This window comes from Vicugna pacos, unplaced genomic scaffold, assembly GCF_048564905.1.
Source record: "Vicugna pacos unplaced genomic scaffold, VicPac4 SAC-SAT, whole genome shotgun sequence".
In the NCBI taxonomy this organism is placed as follows: Eukaryota; Metazoa; Chordata; class Mammalia; order Artiodactyla; family Camelidae; genus Vicugna; species Vicugna pacos.
Genome location: NW_027328721.1, coordinates 53945189 through 53965187, shown reverse-complemented (window position 1 = coordinate 53965187; position 19999 = coordinate 53945189).

The window sequence follows — 19999 nt, the reverse complement described above, 5'->3', positions numbered from 1 at the left end:
CCCTGGCACAGAGACATTAGGAAAACCCTCAGGGGAGACGAGCTTAGCATTCCGTTAGAACCCACGCGCTGCCGACCGTTGGTGGAACCTCCCCACGCTCAGGATTCCGGAACCATTGTCAGTGCGTGGGGAAGCTCGAAGACAACTCCACGCAGCTCTCTTCAGTCAAAGGTGTTCCCTGTTCGGGGAAGTCCGAGGAATACCTTCCCTGACCTTGGAGATGCAGCCTCTGTCCCTGGGACTTCCTGCAAACACCCTTAGCATTCCCTGGCCCAGAGACATTAGGAAAACCCTCAGGGGAGACGAGCTTAGGCATTCCGTTAGAACCCACGCGCTGCCGACCGTTGCTGGAACCTCCCCACGCTCAGGATTCCGGAACCATTGTCAGTGCGTGGGGGAGCTCGAGAGACAACTCCACGCAGCTCTCTTCAGTCACAGGTGTTCCCTGTTCGGGGAAGTCAGAGAAATACCTTCCCTGACCTTGGGGAGGCAGCCTCTGTCCCTGGGACTTATTACAAACCCCCCTAGCATTCCCTGGCACAGAGACATTAGGAAAACCCTCAGGGGAGACGAGCTTAGGCATTCCGTTAGAACCCACGCGCTGCCGACCGTTAGTGGAACCTCCCCACGCTCAGCATTCCGGAACCATTGTCAGTGCGTGGGGGAGCTCGAGAGACAACTCCACGCAGCTCTCTTCAGTCACAGGTGTTCCCTGTTCGGGGAAGTCCGAGAAATACCTTCCCTGACATTGGAGAGGCAGCCTCTGCCCTGGGACTTCCTGCAAACACCCCTAGCATTCCCTGGCACAGAGACATTAGGAAAACCCTCAGGGGAGACGAGCTTAGGCATTCCGTTAGAACCCACTCGCTGCCGACCGTTTGTGGAACCTCCCCACGCTCAGGATCCCGGAAACATTGTCAGTGCGTGGGGGAGCTCGAGAGACAACTCCACGCAGCTCTCTTCAGTCACAGGTGTTCCCTGTTCGGGGAAGTCCGAGAAATACCTTCCCTGACCTTGGGGAGGCAGCCTCTGTCCCTGGGACTTCCTGCAAACCCCCCTAGCATTCCCTGGCACAGAGACATTAGGAAAACCCTCAGGGGAGACGAGCTTAGGCATTCCGTTAGAACCCACGCGCTGCCGACCGTTGCTGGAACCTCCCCACGCTCAGGATTCCGGAACCATTGTCAGTGCGTGGGGGAGCTCGAGAGACAACTCCACGCAGCTCTCTTCAGTCACAGTTGTTCCCTGTTCGGGGAAGTCAGAGAAATACCTTCTCTGACCTTGGGGAGGCAGCCTCTGTCCCTGGGACTTCCGGCAAACACCCCTAGCATTCCCTGGCACAGAGACATTAGGAAAACCCTCAGGGGAGACGAGCTTAGCATTCCGTTAGGACCCACGCGCTGCCGACCGTTGGTGGAACCTCCCCACGCTCAGGATTCCGGAACCATTGTCAGTGCGTGGGGAAGCTCCAAGACAACTCCACGCAGCTCTCTTCAGTCAAAGGTGTTCCCTGTTCGGGGAAGTCCGAGGAATACCTTCCCTGACCTTGGAGATGCAGCCTCTGTCCCTGGGACTTCCTTCAAACACCCTTAGCATTCCCTGGCACAGAGACATTAGGAAAACCCTCAGGGGAGACGAGCTTAGGCATTCCGTTAGGACCCACGCGCTGCCGACCGTTGGTGAAACCTCCCCACGCTCAGGATTCCGGAACCATTGTCAGTGCGTGGGGGAGCTCGAGAGACAACTCCACGCAGCTCTCTTCAGTCACAGGTGTTCCCTGTTCGGGGAAGTCCGAGAAATACCTTCCCTGACCTTGGGGAGGCAGCCTCTGTCCCTGGGACTACCTGCAAACGCCCCTAGCATTCCCTGGCACAGAGACATTTGGAAAACCCTCAGGGGAGACGAGCTTAGGCATTCCGTTACAACCCACGCGCTGCCGACCGTTGGTGGAACCTCCCCACGCTCAGGATTCCGGAACCATTGTCAGTGCGTGGGGGAGCTCGAGAGACAACTCCACGCAGCTCTCTTCAGTCACAGGTGTTCCCTGTTCGGGGAAGTCCGAGAAATAGCTTCCCTGACATTGGGGAGGCAGCCTCTGTCCCTGGGACTTCCTGCAAACACCCCTAGCATTCCCTGGCACAGAGACATTAGGAAAACCCTCAGGGGAGACGAGCTTAGGCATTCCGTTAGAACCCACGCGCTGCCGACCGATGGTGGAACCTCCCCACGCTCAGGATTCCGGAACCATTGTCAGTGCGTGGGGGAGCTCGAGAGACAACTCCACGCAGCTCTCTTCAGTCAAAGGTGTTCCCTGTTCGGGGAAGTCCGAGAAATACCTTCCGTGACCTTGGGGATGCAGCCTCTGTCCCTGGGACTTCCTGCAAACACCCCTAGCATTCCCTGGCACAGAGACATTAGGAAAACCCTAAGGGGAGACGAGCTTAGGCATTCCATTAGAACCCATGCGCTGCCGACCGTTGGTGGAACCTCCCCACGCTCAGGATTCCGGAAACATTGTCAGTGCGTGGGGGAGCTCGAGAGACAACTCCACGCAGCTCTCTTCAGTCACAGGTGTTCCCTGTTCGGGGAAGTCCGAGAAATACCTTCCCTGACCTTGGGGAGGCAGCCTCTGTCCCTGGGACTTCCTGCAAACACCCCTAGCATTCCCTGGCACAGAGACATTAGGAAAACCCTCAGAGGAGACGAGCTTATGCATTCTGTTAGAACCCACGCGCTGCCGACCGTTGGTGGAACCTCCCCACGCTCAGGATTCCGGAACCATTGTCAGTGCGTGGGGGAGCGCGAGAGACAACTCCACGCAGCTCTCTTCAGTCACAGGTGTTCCCTGTTCGGGGAAGTCCGAGAAATACCTTCCCTGATCTTGGGGAGACAGCCTCTGTCCCTGGGACTTCCTGCAAACACCCCTAGCATTCCCTGGCAGAGAGAGATTAGGAAAACCCTCAGGGGAGACGAGCTTAGGCATTCCGTTAGAACCTACGCGCCGCCGACCGTTGGTGGAACCTCCCCACGCTCAGGATTCCGGAAACATTGTCAGTGCGTGGGGGAGCTCGAGAGACAACTCCACGCAGCTCTCTTCAGTCACAGGTGTTCCCTGTTCGAGGAAGTCCGAGAAATACCTTCTCTGACCTTGGGGAGGCAGCCTCTTTCCCTAGGACTTCCTGCAAACCCCCCTAGCATTCCCTGGCACAGAGACATTAGGAAAACCCTCAGGGGAGACGAGCTTAGCATTCCGTTAGAACCCACGCGCTGCCGACCGTTGGTGGAACCTCCCCACGCTCAGGATTCCGGAACCATTGTCAGTGCGTGGGGAAGCTCGAAGACAACTCCACGCAGCTCTCTTCAGTCAAAGGTGTTCCCTGTTCGGGGAAGTCCGAGGAATACCTTCCCTGACCTTGGAGATGCAGCCTCTGTCCCTGGGACTTCCTGCAAACACCCTTAGCATTCCCTGGCACAGAGACATTAGGAAAACCCTCAGGGGAGACGAGCTTTTGCATTCCGTTAGAACCCACGCGCTGCCGACCGTTGGTGGAACCTCCCCACGCTCAGGATTCCGGAACCATTGTCAGTGCGTGGGGGAGCTCGAGAGACAACTCCACGCAGCTCTCTTCAGTCACAGGTGTTCCCTGTTCGGGGAAGTCCGAGAAATACCTTCCCTGACCTTGGGGAGTCAGCCTCTGTCCCTGGGACTTCTTGCAAACACCCCTAGCATTCCCTGGCACAGAGACATTAGGAAAACCCTCAGGGGAGACGAGCTTAGCATTCCGTTAGAACCCACGCGCTGCCGACCGTTGGTGGAACCTCCCCACGCTCAGGATTCCGGAACCATTGTCAGTGCGTGGGGAAGCTCGAAGACAACTCCACGCAGCTCTCTTCAGTCAAAGGTGTTCCCTGTTCGGGGAAGTCCGAGGAATACCTTCCCTGACCTTGGAGATGCAGCCTCTGTCCCTGGGACTTCCTGCAAACACCCTTAGCATTCCCTGGCCCAGAGACATTAGGAAAACCCTCAGGGGAGACGAGCTTAGGCATTCCGTTAGAACCCACGCGCTGCCGACCGTTGCTGGAACCTCCCCACGCTCAGGATTCCGGAACCATTGTCAGTGCGTGGGGGAGCTCGAGAGACAACTCCACGCAGCTCTCTTCAGTCACAGGTGTTCCCTGTTCGGGGAAGTCAGAGAAATACCTTCCCTGACCTTGGGGAGGCAGCCTCTGTCCCTGGGACTTATTACAAACCCCCCTAGCATTCCCTGGCACAGAGACATTAGGAAAACCCTCAGGGGAGACGAGCTTAGGCATTCCGTTAGAACCCACGCGCTGCCGACCGTTAGTGGAACCTCCCCACGCTCAGCATTCCGGAACCATTGTCAGTGCGTGGGGGAGCTCGAGAGACAACTCCACGCAGCTCTCTTCAGTCACAGGTGTTCCCTGTTCGGGGAAGTCCGAGAAATACCTTCCCTGACATTGGAGAGGCAGCCTCTGCCCTGGGACTTCCTGCAAACACCCCTAGCATTCCCTGGCACAGAGACATTAGGAAAACCCTCAGGGGAGACGAGCTTAGGCATTCCGTTAGAACCCACTCGCTGCCGACCGTTTGTGGAACCTCCCCACGCTCAGGATCCCGGAAACATTGTCAGTGCGTGGGGGAGCTCGAGAGACAACTCCACGCAGCTCTCTTCAGTCACAGGTGTTCCCTGTTCGGGGAAGTCCGAGAAATACCTTCCCTGACCTTGGGGAGGCAGCCTCTGTCCCTGGGACTTCCTGCAAACCCCCCTAGCATTCCCTGGCACAGAGACATTAGGAAAACCCTCAGGGGAGACGAGCTTAGGCATTCCGTTAGAACCCACGCGCTGCCGACCGTTGCTGGAACCTCCCCACGCTCAGGATTCCGGAACCATTGTCAGTGCGTGGGGGAGCTCGAGAGACAACTCCACGCAGCTCTCTTCAGTCACAGTTGTTCCCTGTTCGGGGAAGTCAGAGAAATACCTTCTCTGACCTTGGGGAGGCAGCCTCTGTCCCTGGGACTTCCGGCAAACACCCCTAGCATTCCCTGGCACAGAGACATTAGGAAAACCCTCAGGGGAGACGAGCTTAGCATTCCGTTAGGACCCACGCGCTGCCGACCGTTGGTGGAACCTCCCCACGCTCAGGATTCCGGAACCATTGTCAGTGCGTGGGGAAGCTCCAAGACAACTCCACGCAGCTCTCTTCAGTCAAAGGTGTTCCCTGTTCGGGGAAGTCCGAGGAATACCTTCCCTGACCTTGGAGATGCAGCCTCTGTCCCTGGGACTTCCTTCAAACACCCTTAGCATTCCCTGGCACAGAGACATTAGGAAAACCCTCAGGGGAGACGAGCTTAGGCATTCCGTTAGGACCCACGCGCTGCCGACCGTTGGTGAAACCTCCCCACGCTCAGGATTCCGGAACCATTGTCAGTGCGTGGGGGAGCTCGAGAGACAACTCCACGCAGCTCTCTTCAGTCACAGGTGTTCCCTGTTCGGGGAAGTCCGAGAAATACCTTCCCTGACCTTGCGGAGGCAGCCTCTGTCCCTGGGACTACCTGCAAACGCCCCTAGCTTTCCCTGGCACAGAGACATTTGGAAAACCCTCAGGGGAGACGAGCTTAGGCATTCCGTTAGAACCCACGCGCTGCCGACCGTTGGTGGAACCTCCCCACGCTCAGGATTCCGGAACCATTGTCAGTGCGTGGGGGAGCTCGAGAGACAACTCCACGCAGCTCTCTTCAGTCACAGGTGTTCCCTGTTCGGGGAAGTCCGAGAAATAGCTTCCCTGACATTGGGGAGGCAGCCTCTGTCCCTGGGACTTCCTGCAAACACCCCTAGCATTCCCTGGCACAGAGACATTAGGAAAACCCTCAGGGGAGACGAGCTTAGGCATTCCGTTAGAACCCACGCGCTGCCGACCGATGGTGGAACCTCCCCACGCTCAGGATTCCGGAACCATTGTCAGTGCGTGGGGGAGCTCGAGAGACAACTCCACGCAGCTCTCTTCAGTCAAAGGTGTTCCCTGTTCGGGGAAGTCCGAGAAATACCTTCCGTGACCTTGGGGATGCAGCCTCTGTCCCTGGGACTTCCTGCAAACACCCCTAGCATTCCCTGGCACAGAGACATTAGGAAAACCCTAAGGGGAGACGAGCTTAGGCATTCCATTAGAACCCATGCGCTGCCGACCGTTGGTGGAACCTCCCCACGCTCAGGATTCCGGAAACATTGTCAGTGCGTGGGGGAGCTCGAGAGACAACTCCACGCAGCTCTCTTCAGTCACAGGTGTTCCCTGTTCGGGGAAGTCCGAGAAATAGCTTCCCTGACATTGGGGAGGCAGCCTCTGTCCCTGGGACTTCCTGCAAACACCCCTAGCATTCCCTGGCACAGAGACATTAGGAAAACCCTCAGGGGAGACGAGCTTAGGCATTCCGTTAGAACCCACGCGCTGCCGACCGATGGTGGAACCTCCCCACGCTCAGGATTCCGGAACCATTGTCAGTGCGTGGGGGAGCTCGAGAGACAACTCCACGCAGCTCTCTTCAGTCAAAGGTGTTCCCTGTTCGGGGAAGTCCGAGAAATACCTTCCGTGACCTTGGGGATGCAGCCTCTGTCCCTGGGACTTCCTGCAAACACCCCTAGCATTCCCTGGCACAGAGACATTAGGAAAACCCTAAGGGGAGACGAGCTTAGGCATTCCATTAGAACCCATGCGCTGCCGACCGTTGGTGGAACCTCCCCACGCTCAGGATTCCGGAAACATTGTCAGTGCGTGGGGGAGCTCGAGAGACAACTCCACGCAGCTCTCTTCAGTCACAGGTGTTCCCTGTTCGGGGAAGTCCGAGAAATACCTTCGCTGACCTTGGGGAGGCAGCCTCTGTCCCTGGGACTTCCTGCAAACACCCCTAGCATTCCCTGGCACAGAGACATTAGGAAAACCCTCAGAGGAGACGAGCTTATGCATTCTGTTAGAACCCACTCGCTGCCGACCGTTGGTGGAACCTCCCCACGCTCAGGATTCCGGAACCATTGTCAGTGCGTGGGGGAGCGCGAGAGACAACTCCACGCAGCTCTCTTCAGTCACAGGTGTTCCCTGTTCGGGGAAGTCCGAGAAATACCTTCCCTGATCTTGGGGAGACAGCCTCTGTCCCTGGGACTTCCTGCAAACACCCCTAGCATTCCCTGGCAGAGAGAGATTAGGAAAACCCTCAGGGGAGACGAGCTTAGGCATTCCGTTAGAACCTACGCGCCGCCGACCGTTGGTGGAACCTCCCCACGCTCAGGATTCCGGAAACATTGTCAGTGCGTGGGGGAGCTCGAGAGACAACTCCACGCAGCTCTCTTCAGTCACAGGTGTTCCCTGTTCGAGGAAGTCCGAGAAATACCTTCTCTGACCTTGGGGAGGCAGCCTCTTTCCCTAGGACTTCCTGCAAACCCCCCTAGCATTCCCTGGCACAGAGACATTAGGAAAACCCTCAGGGGAGACGAGCTTAGCATTCCGTTAGAACCCACGCGCTGCCGACCGTTGGTGGAACCTCCCCACGCTCAGGATTCCGGAACCATTGTCAGTGCGTGGGGAAGCTCGAAGACAACTCCACGCAGCTCTCTTCAGTCAAAGGTGTTCCCTGTTCGGGGAAGTCCGAGGAATACCTTCCCTGACCTTGGAGATGCAGCCTCTGTCCCTGGGACTTCCTGCAAACACCCTTAGCATTCCCTGGCACAGAGACATTAGGAAAACCCTCAGGGGAGACGAGCTTATGCATTCCGTTAGAACCCACGCGCTGCCGACCGTTGGTGGAACCTCCCCACGCTCAGGATTCCGGAACCATTGTCAGTGCGTGGGGGAGCTCGAGAGACAACTCCACGCAGCTCTCTTCAGTCACAGGTGTTCCCTGTTCGGGGAAGTCCGAGAAATACCTTCCCTGACCTTGGGGAGTCAGCCTCTGTCCCTGGGAATTCCTGCAAACACCCCTAGCATTCCCTGGCAGAGAGAGATTAGGAAAACCCTCAGGGGAGACGAGCTTAGGCATTCCGTTAGAACCTACGCGCCGCCGACCGTTGGTGGAACCTCCCCACGCTCAGGATTCCGGAAACATTGTCAGTGCGTGGGGGAGCTCGAGAGACAACTCCACGCAGCTCTCTTCAGTCACAGGTGTTCCCTGTTCGAGGAAGTCCGAGAAATACCTTCTCTGACCTTGGGGAGGCAGCCTCTGTCCCTGGGACTTCCTGCAAACCCCCCTAGCATTCCCTGGCACAGAGACATTAGGAAAACCCTCAGGGGAGACGAGCTTAGGCATTCCGTTAGAACCCACGCGCTGCCGACCGTTGGTGGAACCTCCCCACGCTCAGGATTCCAGAATCATTGTCAGTGCGTGGGGGAGCTCGAGAGACAACTCCACGCAGCTCTCTTCAGTCACAGGTGTTCCCTGTTCGGGGAAGTCAGAGAAATACCTTCCCTGACCTTGGGGAGGCAGCCTCTGTCCCTGGGACTTATTACAAACACCCGTAGCATTCCCTGGCACAGAGACATTAGGAAAACCCTCAGGGGAGACGAGCTTAGGCATTCCGTTACAACCCACGCGCTGCCGACCGTTGGTGGAACCTCCCCACGCTCAGGATTCCGGAACCATTGTCAGTGCGTGGGGGAGCTCGAGAGACAACTCCACGCAGCTCTCTTCAGTCACAGGTGTTCCCTGTTCGGGGAAGTCCGAGAAATACCTTCCCTGACATTGGGGAGGCAGCCTCTGTCCCTGGGACTTCCTGCAAACCCCCCTAGCATTCCCTGGCACAGAGACATTAGGAAAACCCTCAGGGGAGACGAGCTTAGGCATTCCGTTAGAACCCACGCGCTGCCGACCGTTGCTGGAACCTCCCCAAGCTCAGGATTCCGGAACCATTGTCAGTGCGTGGGGGAGCTCGAGAGACAACTCCACGCAGCTCTCTTCAGTCACAGTTGTTCCCTGTTCGGGGAAGTCAGAGAAATACCTTCCCTGACCTTGGGGATGCAGCCTCTGTCCCTGGGACTTCCTGCAAACACCCTTAGCATTCCCTGGCACAGAGACATTAGGAAAACCCTCAGGGGAGACGAGCTTAGGCATTCCGTTAGAACCCACGCGCTGCCGACCGTTGGTGAAACCTCCCCACGCTCAGGATTCCGGAACCATTGTCAGTGCGTGGGGGAGCTCGAGAGACAACTCCACGCAGCTCTCTTCAGTCACAGGTGTTCCCTGTTCGGGGAAGTCCGAGAAATACCTTCCCTGACCTTGGGGAGGCAGCCTCTGTCCCTGGGACTTATTGCAAACCCCCCTAGCATTCCCTGGCACAGAGACATTAGGAAAACCGTCAGGGGAGATGAGCTTAGGCATTCGGTTAGAACTCACGCGCTGCCGAGCGTTAGTGGAACCTCCCCACGCTCAGGATTCCGGAACCATTGTCAGTGCGTTGGGGAGCTCGAGAGACAACTCCACGCAGCTCTCTTCAATCACAGGTGTTCCCTGTTCGGGGAATTCCGAGAAATAACTTCCCTGAAGTTGGGGAGGCAGCCTCTGTCCCTGGGACTTCCTGCAAACCCCCCTAGCATTCCCTGGCACAGAGACATTAGGAAAACCCTCAGGGGAGACGAGCTTAGGCATTCCGTTACAACCCACGCGCTGCCGACCGCTGGTGGAACCTCCCCAAGCTCAGGATTCCGGAACCATTGTCAGTGCGTGGGGAACTCGAGAGACAACTCCACGCAGCTCTCTTCAGTCACAGGTGTTCCCTGTTCGGGGAAGTCCGTGAAATACCTTCCCTGACATTGGAGAGGCAGCCTCTGCCCTGGGACTTCCTGCAAACACCCCTAGCATTCCCTGGCACAGAGACATTAGGAAAACCCTCAGAGGAGACGAGCTTATGCATTCTGTTAGAACCCACGCGCTGCCGACCGTTGGTGGAACCTCCCCACGCTCAGGATTCCGGAACCATTGTCAGTGCGTGGGGGAGCTCGAGAGACAACTCCACGCAGCTCTCTTCAGTCACAGGTGTTCCCTGTTCGGGGAAGTCCGAGAAATACCTTCCCTGACCTTGGGGAGACAGCCTCTGTCCCTGGGACTTCCTGCAAACACCCCTAGCATTCCCTGGCACAGAGACATTAGGAAAACCCTCAGGGGAGACTAGCTTAGGCATTCCGTTAGAACCCACGCGCTGCCGACCGTTGCTGGAACCTCCCCACGCTCAGGATTCCGGAACCATTGTCAGTGCGTGGGGGAGCTCGAGAGACAACTCCACGCAGCTCTCTTCAGTCACAGGTGTTCCCTGTTCGGGGAAGTCCGAGAAATACCTTCCCTGACCTTGGGGAGGCAGCCTCTGTCCCTGGGACTTCCTGCAAACACCCCTAGCATTCCCTGGCACAGAGACATTAGGAAAACCCTCAGGGGAGACGAGCTTAGCATTCCGTTAGAACCCACGCGCTGCCGACCGTTGGTGGAACCTCCCCACGCTCAGGATTCCGGAACCATTGTCAGTGCGTGGGGAAGCTCGAAGACAACTCCACGCAGCTCTCTTCAGTCAAAGGTGTTCCCTGTTCGGGGAAGTCCGAGGAATACCTTCCCTGACCTTGGAGATGCAGCCTCTGTCCCTGGGACTTCCTGCAAACACCCTTAGCATTCCCTGGCACAGAGACATTAGGAAAACCCTCAGGGGAGACGAGCTTATGCATTCCGTTAGAACCCTCGCGCTGCCGACCGTTGGTGGAACCTCCCCACGCTCAGGATTCCGGAACCATTGTCAGTGCGTGGGGGAGCTCGAGAGACAACTCCACGCAGCTCTCTTCAGTCACAGGTGTTCCCTGTTCGGGGAAGTCCGAGAAATACCTTCCCTGACCTTGGGGAGGCAGCCTCTGTCCCTGGGACTTCCTGCAAACCCCCCTAGCATTCCCTGGCACAGAGACATTAGGAAAACCCTCAGGGGAGACGAGCTTAGGCATTCCGTTAGAACCCACGCGCTGCCGACCGTTGGTGGAACCTCCCCACGCTCAGGATTCCGGAACCATTGTCAGTGCGTGGGGGAGCTCGAGAGACAACTCCACGCAGCTCTCTTCAGTCACAGGTGTTCCCTGTTCGGGGAAGTCAGAGAAATAACTTCCCTGACCTTGGAGAGGCAGCCTCTGTCCCTGGGACTTATTACAAACCCCCCTAGCATTCCCTGGCACAGAGACATTAGGAAAACCCTCAGGGGAGACGAGCTTAGGCATTCCGTTAGAACCCACGCGCTGCCGACCGTTAGTGGAACCTCCATATGCTCAGCATTCCGGAACCACTGTCAGTGCGTGGGGGAGCTCGAGAGACAACTCCACGCAGCTCTCTTCAGTCACAGGTGTTCCCTGTTCGGGGAAGTCCGAGAAATACCTTCCCTGACCTTGGGGAGACAGCCTCTGTCCCTGGGACTTCCTGCAAACACCCCTAGCATTCCCTGGCACAGAGACATTAGGAAAACCCTCAGGGGAGACGAGCTTAGCATTCCGTTAGAACCCACGCGCTGCCGACCGTTGGTGGAACCTCCCCACGCTCAGGATTCCGGAACCATTGTCAGTGCGTGGGGAAGCTCGAAGACAACTCCACGCAGCTCTCTTCAGTCAAAGGTGTTCCCTGTTCGGGGAAGTCCGAGGAATACCTTCCCTGACCTTGGAGATGCAGCCTCTGTCCCTGGGACTTCCTGCAAACACCCTTAGCATTCCCTGGCACAGAGACATTAGGAAAACCCTCAGGGGAGACGAGCTTATGCATTCCGTTAGAACCCACGCGCTGCCGACCGTTGGTGGAACCTCCCCACGCTCAGGATTCCGGAACCATTGTCAGTGCGTGGGGGAGCTCGAGAGACAACTCCACGCAGCTCTCTTCAGTCGCAGGTGTTCCCTGTTCGGGGAAGTCCGAGAAATACCTTCCCTGACTTTGGGGAGGCAGCCTCTGTCCCTGGGACTTCCTGCAAACCCCCCTAGCATTCCCTGGCACAGAGACATTAGGAAAACCCTCAGGGGAGACTAGCTTAGGCATTCCGTTAGAACCCACGCGCTGCCGACCGTTGGTGGAACCTCCGCACGCTCAGGATTCCGGAACCATTGTCAGTGCGTGGGGGAGCTCGAGAGACAACTCCACGCAGCTCTCTTCAGTCAAAGGTGTTCCCTGTTCGGTGAAGTCCGAGAAATACCTTCCCTGACCTTGGGGATGCAGCCTCTGTCCCTGGGACTTCCTGCAAACACCCCTAGCATTCCCTGGCACAGAGACATTAGGAAAACCCTAAGGGGAGACGAGCTTAGGCATTCCATTAGAACCCATGCGCTGCCGACCGTTGGTGGAACCTCCCCACGCTCAGGATTCCGGAAACATTGTCAGTGCGTGGGGGAGCTCGAGAGACAACTCCACGCAGCTCTCTTCAGTCACAGGTGTTCCCTGTTCGGGGAAGTCCGAGAAATACCTTCCCTGATCTTGGGGAGACAGCCTCTGTCCCTGGGACTTCCTGCAAACACCCCTAGCATTCCCTGGCACAGAGACATTAGGAAAACCCTCAGGGGAGACTAGCTTAGGCATTCCGTTAGAACCCACGCGCTGCCGACCGTTGGTGGAACCTCCCCACGCTCAGGATTCCGGAACCATTGTCAGTGCGTGGGGGAGCTCGAGAGACAACTCCACGCAGCTCTCTTCAGTCACAGGTGTTCCCTGTTCGGGGAAGTCCGAGAAATACCTTCGCTGATCTTGGGGAGACAGCCTCTGTCCCTGGGACTTCCTGCAAACACCCCTAGCATTCCCTGGCACAGAGACATTAGGAAAACCCTCAGGGGAGACTAGCTTAGGCATTCCGTTAGAACCCACGCGCTGCCGACCGTTGCTGGAACCTCCCCACGCTCAGGATTCCGGAACCATTTTCAGTGCGTGGGGGAGCTCGAGAGACAACTCCACGCAGCTCTCTTCAGTCACAGGTGTTCCCTGTTCGGGGAAGTCCGAGAAATACCTTCCCTGACCTTGGGGAGGCAGCCTCTGTCCCTGGGACTTCCTGCAAACACCCCTAGCATTCCCTGGCACAGAGACATTAGGAAAACCCTCAGGGGAGACGAGCTTAGCATTCCGTTAGAACCCACGCGCTGCCGACCGTTGGTGGAACCTCCCCACGCTCAGGATTCCGGAACCATTGTCAGTGCGTGGGGAAGCTCGAAGACAACTCCACGCAGCTCTCTTCAGTCAAAGGTGTTCCCTGTTCGGGGAAGTCCGAGGAATACCTTCCCTGGCCTTGGAGATGCAGCCTCTGTCCCTGGGACTTCCTGCAAACACCCTTAGCATTCCCTGGCACAGAGACATTAGGAAAACCCTCAGGGGAGACGAGCTTAGGCATTCCGTTAGAACCCACGCGCTGCCGACCGTTAGTGGAACCTCCCCACGCTCAGGATTCCGGAAACATTGTCAGTGCGTGGGGGATCTCGAGAGACAACTCCACGCAGCTCTCTTCATTCACAGGTGTTCCCTGTTCGGGGAAGTCCGAGAAATAACTTCCCTGAAGTTGGGGAGGCAGCCTCTGTCCCTGTGACTTCCTGCAAACCCCCCTAGCATTCCCTGGCACAGAGACATTAGGAAAACCCTCAGGGGAGACGAGCTTAGGCATTCCGTTAGAACCCACTCGCTGCCGACCGTTGGTGAAACCTCCCCACGCTCAGGATTCCGGAACCATTGTCAGTGCGTGGGGGAGGTCGAGAGACAACTCCACGCAGCTCTCTTCAGTCACAGGTGTTCCCTGTTCGGGGAAGTCCGAGAAATACCTTCCCTGACCTTGGGGAGGCAGCCTCTGTCCCTGGGACTTCCTGCAAACACCCCTAGCATTCCCTGGCACAGAGACATTAGGAAAACCCTCAGGGGAGACGAGCTTAGGCATTCCGTTAGAACCCACGCGCTGCCGACCGTTGGTGGAACCTCCCCACGCTCAGGATTCCGGAACCATTGTCAGTGCGTGGGGGAGCTCGAGAGACAACTCCACGTAGCTCTCTTCAGTCACAGGTGTTCCCTGTTCGGGGAAGTCCTAGAAATACCTTCCCTGACCTTGGGGAGGCAGCCTCTGTCCCTGGGACTTCCTGCAAACCCCCCTAGCATTCCCTGGCATAGAGACATTAGGAAAACCCTCAGGGGAGACTAGCTTAGGCATTCCGTTAGAACCCACGCGCTGCCGACCGTTGGTGGAACCTCCCCACGCTCAGGATTCCGGAACCATTGTCAGTGCGTGGGGGAGCTCGAAGACAACTCCACGCAGCTCTCTTCAGTCACAGGTGTTCCCTGTTCGGGGAAGTCCGTGAAATACCTTCCCTGACATTGGAGAGGCAGCCTCTGCCCTGGGACTTCCTGCAAACACCCCTAGCATTCCCTGGCACAGAGACATTAGGAAAACCCTCAGGGGAGACGAGCTTAGGCATTCCGTTACAACCCACGCGCTGCCGACCGTTGGTGGAACCTCCCCACGCTCAGGATTCCGGAACCATTGTCAGTGCGTGGGGGAGCACGAGAGACAACTCCACGCAGCTCTCTTCAGTCACAGGTGTTCCCTGTTCGGGGAAGTCCGAGAAATATCTTCCCTGACCTTGGGGAGGCAGCCTCTGACCCTGGGACTTCCTGCAAACCCCCCTAGCATTCCCTGGCATAGAGACATTAAGAAAACCCTCAGGGGAGACTAGCTTAGGCATTCCGTTAGAACCCACGCGCTGGCGACCGTTGCTGGAACCTCCCCACGCTCAGGATTCCGGAACCATTGTCAGTGCGTGGGGGAGCTCGAGAGACAACTCCACGCAGCTCTCTTCAGTCAAAGGTGTTCCCTGTTCGGGGAAGTCCGAGAAATACCTTCCCTGAACTTGGGGAGGCAGCCTCTGTCACTGGGACTTCCTGCAAACACCCCTAGCATTCCCTGGCACAGAGACATTAGGAAATCCCTCAGGGGAGACGAGCTTAGGCATTCCGTTAGAACCCACGCGCTGCCGACCGTTGGTGGAACCTCCCCACGCTCAGGATTCCGGAACCTTTGTCAGTGCGTGGGGGAGCTCGAGAGACAACTCCACGCATCTCTCTTCAGTCACAGGTGTTCCCTGTTCGGGGAAGTCCGAGAAATACCTTCCCTGACCTTGGGGAGGCAGCCTCTGTCCCTGGGAGTTCCTGCAAACACCCCAAGCACTCCCTGGCACAGAGACATTAGGAAAACCCTCAGGGGAGACGAGCTTAGGCATTCCGTTAGAACCCACGCGCTGCCGACCGTTGGTGGAACCTCCCCAAGCTCAGGATTCCGGAACCATTGTCAGTGCGTGGGGGAGCTCGAGAGACAACTCCACGCAGCTCTCTTCAGTCACAGGTGTTCCCTGTTCGGGGAAGTCCGAGAAATACCTTCCCTGACCTTGGGGAGGCAGCCTCTGACCCTGGGACTTCCTGCAAACTCCCCTAGCATTCCCTGGCACAGAGATATTAGGAAAACCCTCAGGGGAGACTAGCTTAGGCATTCCGTTAGAACCCACGCGATGCCGACCGTTGCTGGAACCTCCCCACGCTCAGGATTCTGGAACCATTGTCAGTGCGTGGGGGAGCTCGAGAGACAACTCCACGCAGCTCTCTTCGGTCAAAGGTGTTCCCTGTTCGGGGAAGTCCAAGAAATACCTTCCCTGACCTTGGGGAGGAAGCCTCTGTCCCTGTGACTTCCTGCAAACACCCCTAGCATTCCCTGGCCCAGAGACATTAGGAAAACCCTCAGGGGAGACGAGCTTAAGCATTCCATTAGAACCCACGCGCTGCCGACCGTTGGTGGAACCTCCCCACGCTCAGGATTCCGGAACCATTGTCAGTGCGTGGGGGATCTCGAGAGACAACTCCACGCAGCTCTCTTCAGTCAAAGGTGTTCCCTGTTCGGGGAAGTCCGAGAAATACCTTCCCTGACCTTGGGGAGACAGCCTCTGTCCCTGGGATTTCCTGCAAACACCCCTAGCATTCCCTGGCACAGAGACATTAGGAAAACCCTCAGGGGAGACGAGCTTAAGCATTCCGTTAGAACCCACGCGCTGCCGAACGTTGGTGGAACCTCCCCACGCTCAGGATTCTGGAACCATTGTCAGTGCGTGGGGGAGCTCGAGAGACAACTCCACGCAGCTCTATTCAGTCAAAGGTGTTCCCTGTACGGGGAAGTCCGAGAAATACCTTCTCTGACCTTGGGGAGGCAGCCCCTTTCCCTGGGACTTCCTGAAAACACCCCTAGCATTCCCTGGCACAGAGAAATTAGGAAAACCCTCAGGGGAGACGAGCTTAGGCATTCCCTTAGAACCCACGAGCTGCCGACCGTTGGTGGAACCTCCCCACGCTCAGGATTCCGGAACCATTGTCAGTGTGTGGGGGAGCTCGAGAGACAACTCCACGCAGCTCTCTTCAGTCACAGGTGTTCCCTGTTCGGGGAAGTCCGAGAAATACCTTCCCTGACCTTGGGGAGGCAGCCTCTGTCCCTGGGACTTCCTGCAAACCCCCCAAGCATTCCCTGGCACAGAGACATTAGGAAAACCCTCAGGGGAGACGAGCTTAGGCATTCCGTTAGAACCCACGCGCTGCCGACCGTTAGTGGAACCTCCCCACGCTCAGAATTCCGGAAACATTGTCAGTGCGTGGGGGATCTCGAGAGACAACTCCACGCAGCTCTCTTCATTCACAGGTGTTCCCTGTTCGGGGAAGTCCGAGAAATAACTTCCCTGAAGTTGGGGAGGCAGCCTCTGTCCCTGTGACTTCCTGCAAACCCCCCTAGCATTCCCTGGCACAGAGACATTAGTAAAACCCTCAGGGGAGACGAGCTTAGGCATTCCGTTAGAACCCACTCGCTGCCGACCGTTGGTGAAACCTCCCCACGCTCAGGATTCCGGAACCATTGTCAGTGCGTGGGGGAGGTCGAGAGACAACTCTACGCAGATCTCTTCAGTCACAGGTGTTCCCTGTTCGGGGAAGTCCGAGAAATACCTTCCCTGACCTTGGGGAGGCAGCCTCTGTCCCTGGGAATTCCTGCAAACACCCCTAGCATTCCCTGGCACAGAGACATTAGGAAAACCCTCAGGGGAGACGAGCTTAGGCATTCTGTTAGAACCCACGCGCTGCCGACCGTTGGTGGAACCTCCCCACGCTCAGGATTCCGGAACCATTGTCAGTGCGTGGGGGAGCTCGAGAGACAACTCCACGCAGCTCTCTTCAGTCACAGGTGTTCCCTGTTCGGGGAAGTCCGAGAAATACCTTCCCTGACCTTGGGGAGGCAGCCTCTGTACCTGGGACTTCCTGCAATCCACCCTAGCATTCCCTGGCACAGAGACATTAGGAAAACCCTCAGGGGAGACGAGCTTAGGCATTCCGTTAGAACCCACGCGCTGCCGACCGTTGCTGGAACCTCCCCACGCTCAGGATTCCGGAACCATTGTCAGTGCGTGGGGGAGCTCGAGAGACAACTCCACGCAGCTCTCTTCAGTCACAGGTGTTCCCTGTTCGGGGAAGTCCTAGAAATACCTTCCCTGACCTTAGGGAGGCAGCCTCTGTCCCTGGGACTTCCTGCAAACCCCCCTAGCATTCCCTGGCATAGAGACATTAGGAAAACCCTCAGGGGAGACTAGCTTAGGCATTCCGTTAGAACCCACGCGCTGCCGACCGTTGGTGGAACCTCCCCACGCTCAGGATTCCGGAACCATTGTCAGTGCGTGGGGGAGCTCGAAGACAACTCCACGCAGCTCTCTTCAGTCACAGGTGTTCCCTGTTCGGGGAAGTCCGTGAAATACCTTCCCTGACATTGGAGAGGCAGCCTCTGCCCTGGGACTTCCTGCAAACACCCCTAGCATTCCCTGGCACAGAGACATTAGGAAAACCCTCAGGGGAGACGAGCTTAGGCATTCCGTTACAACCCACGCGCTGCCGACCGTTGGTGGAACCTCCCCACGCTCAGGATTCCGGAACCATTGTCAGTGCGTGGGGGAGCACGAGAGACAACTCCACGCAGCTCTCTTCAGTCACAGGTGTTCCCTGTTCGGGGAAGTCCGAGAAATATCTTCCCTGACCTTGGGGAGGCAGCCTCTGACCCTGGGATTTCCTGCAAACCCCCCTAGCATTCCCTGGCATAGAGACATTAAGAAAACCCTCAGGGGAGACTAGCTTAGGCATTCCGTTAGAACCCACGCGCTGCCGACCGTTGCTGGAACCTCCCCACGCTCAGGATTCCGGAACCATTGTCAGTGCGTGGGGGAGCTCGAGAGACAACTCCACGCAGCTCTCTTCAGTCAAAGGAGTTCCCTGTTCGGGGAAGTCCGAGAAATACCTTCCCTGAACTTGGGGAGGCAGCCTCTGTCACTGGGACTTCCTGCAAACACCCCTAGCATTCCCTTGCACAGAGACATTAGGAAATCCCTCAGGGGAGACGAGCTTAGGCATTCCGTTAGAACCCACGCGCTGCCGACCGTTGGTGGAACCTCCCCACGCTCAGGATTCCGGAACCTTTGTCAGTGCGTGGGGGAGCTCGAGAGACAACTCCACGCATCTCTCTTCAGTCACAGGTGTTCCCTGTTCGGGGAAGTCCGAGAAATACCTTCCCTGACCTTGGGGAGGCAGCCTCTGTCCCTGGGAGTTCCTGCAAACACCCCAAGCACTCCCTGGCATGAGACATTAGGAAAACCCTCAGGGGAGACGAGCTTAGGCATTCCGTTAGAACCCACGCGCTGCCGACCGTTGGTGGAACCTCCCCAAGCTCAGGATTCCGGAACCATTGTCAGTGCGTGGGGGAGCTCGAGAGACAACTCCACGCAGCTCTCTTCAGTCACAGGTGTTCCCTGTTCGGGGAAGTCCGAGAAATACCTTCCCTGACCTTGGGGAGGCAGCCTCTGACCCTGGGACTTCCTGCAAACCCCCCTAGCATTCCCTGGCACAGAGATATTAGGAAAACCCTCAGGGGAGACTAGCTTAGGCATTCCGTTAGAACCCACGCGATGCCGACCGTTGCTGGAACCTCCCCACGCTCAGGATTCTGGAACCATTGTCAGTGCGTGGGGGAGCTCGAGAGACAACTCCACGCAGCTCTCTTCGGTCAAAGGTGTTCCCTGTTCGGGGAAGTCCAAGAAATACCTTCCCTGACCTTGGGGAGGAAGCCTCTGTCCCTGTGACTTCCTGCAAACACCCCTAGCATTCCCTGGCCCAGAGACATTAGGAAAACCCTCAGGGGAGACGAGCTTAAGCATTCCATTAGAACCCACGCGCTGCCGACCGTTGGTGGAACCTCCCCACGCTCAGGATTCCGGAACCATTGTCAGTGCGTGGGGGATGTCGAGAGACAACTCCACGCAGCTCTCTTCAGTCAAAGGTGTTCCCTGTTCGGGGAAGTCCGAGAAATACCTTCCCTGACCTTGGGGAGACAGCCTCTGTCCCTGGGATTTCCTGCAAACACCCCTAGCATTCCCTGGCACAGAGACATTAGGAAAACCCTCAGGGGAGACGAGCTTAAGCATTCCGTTAGAACCCACGCGCTGCCGAACGTTGGTGGAACCTCCCCACGCTCAGGATTCCGGAACAATTGTCAGTGCGTGGGGGAGCTCGAGAGACAACTCCACGCAGCTCTATTCAGTCAAAGGTGTTCCCTGTACGGGGAAGTACGAGAAATACCTTCTCTGACCTTGGGGAGGCAGCCCCTTTCCCTGGGACTTCCTGCAAACACCCCTAGCATTCCCTGGCACAGAGAAATTAGGAAAACCCTCAGGGGAGACGAGCTTAGGCATTCCCTTAGAACCCACGAGCTGCCGACCGTTGGTGGAATCTCCCCACGCTCAGGATTCCGGAACCATTGTCAGTGTGTGGGGGAGCTCGAGAGACAACTCCACGCAGCTCTCTTCAGTCACAGGTGTTCCCTGTTCGGGGAAGTCCGAGAAATACCTTCCCTGACCTTGGGGAGGCAGCCTCTGTCCCTGGGACTTCCTGCAAACCCCCCTAGCATTC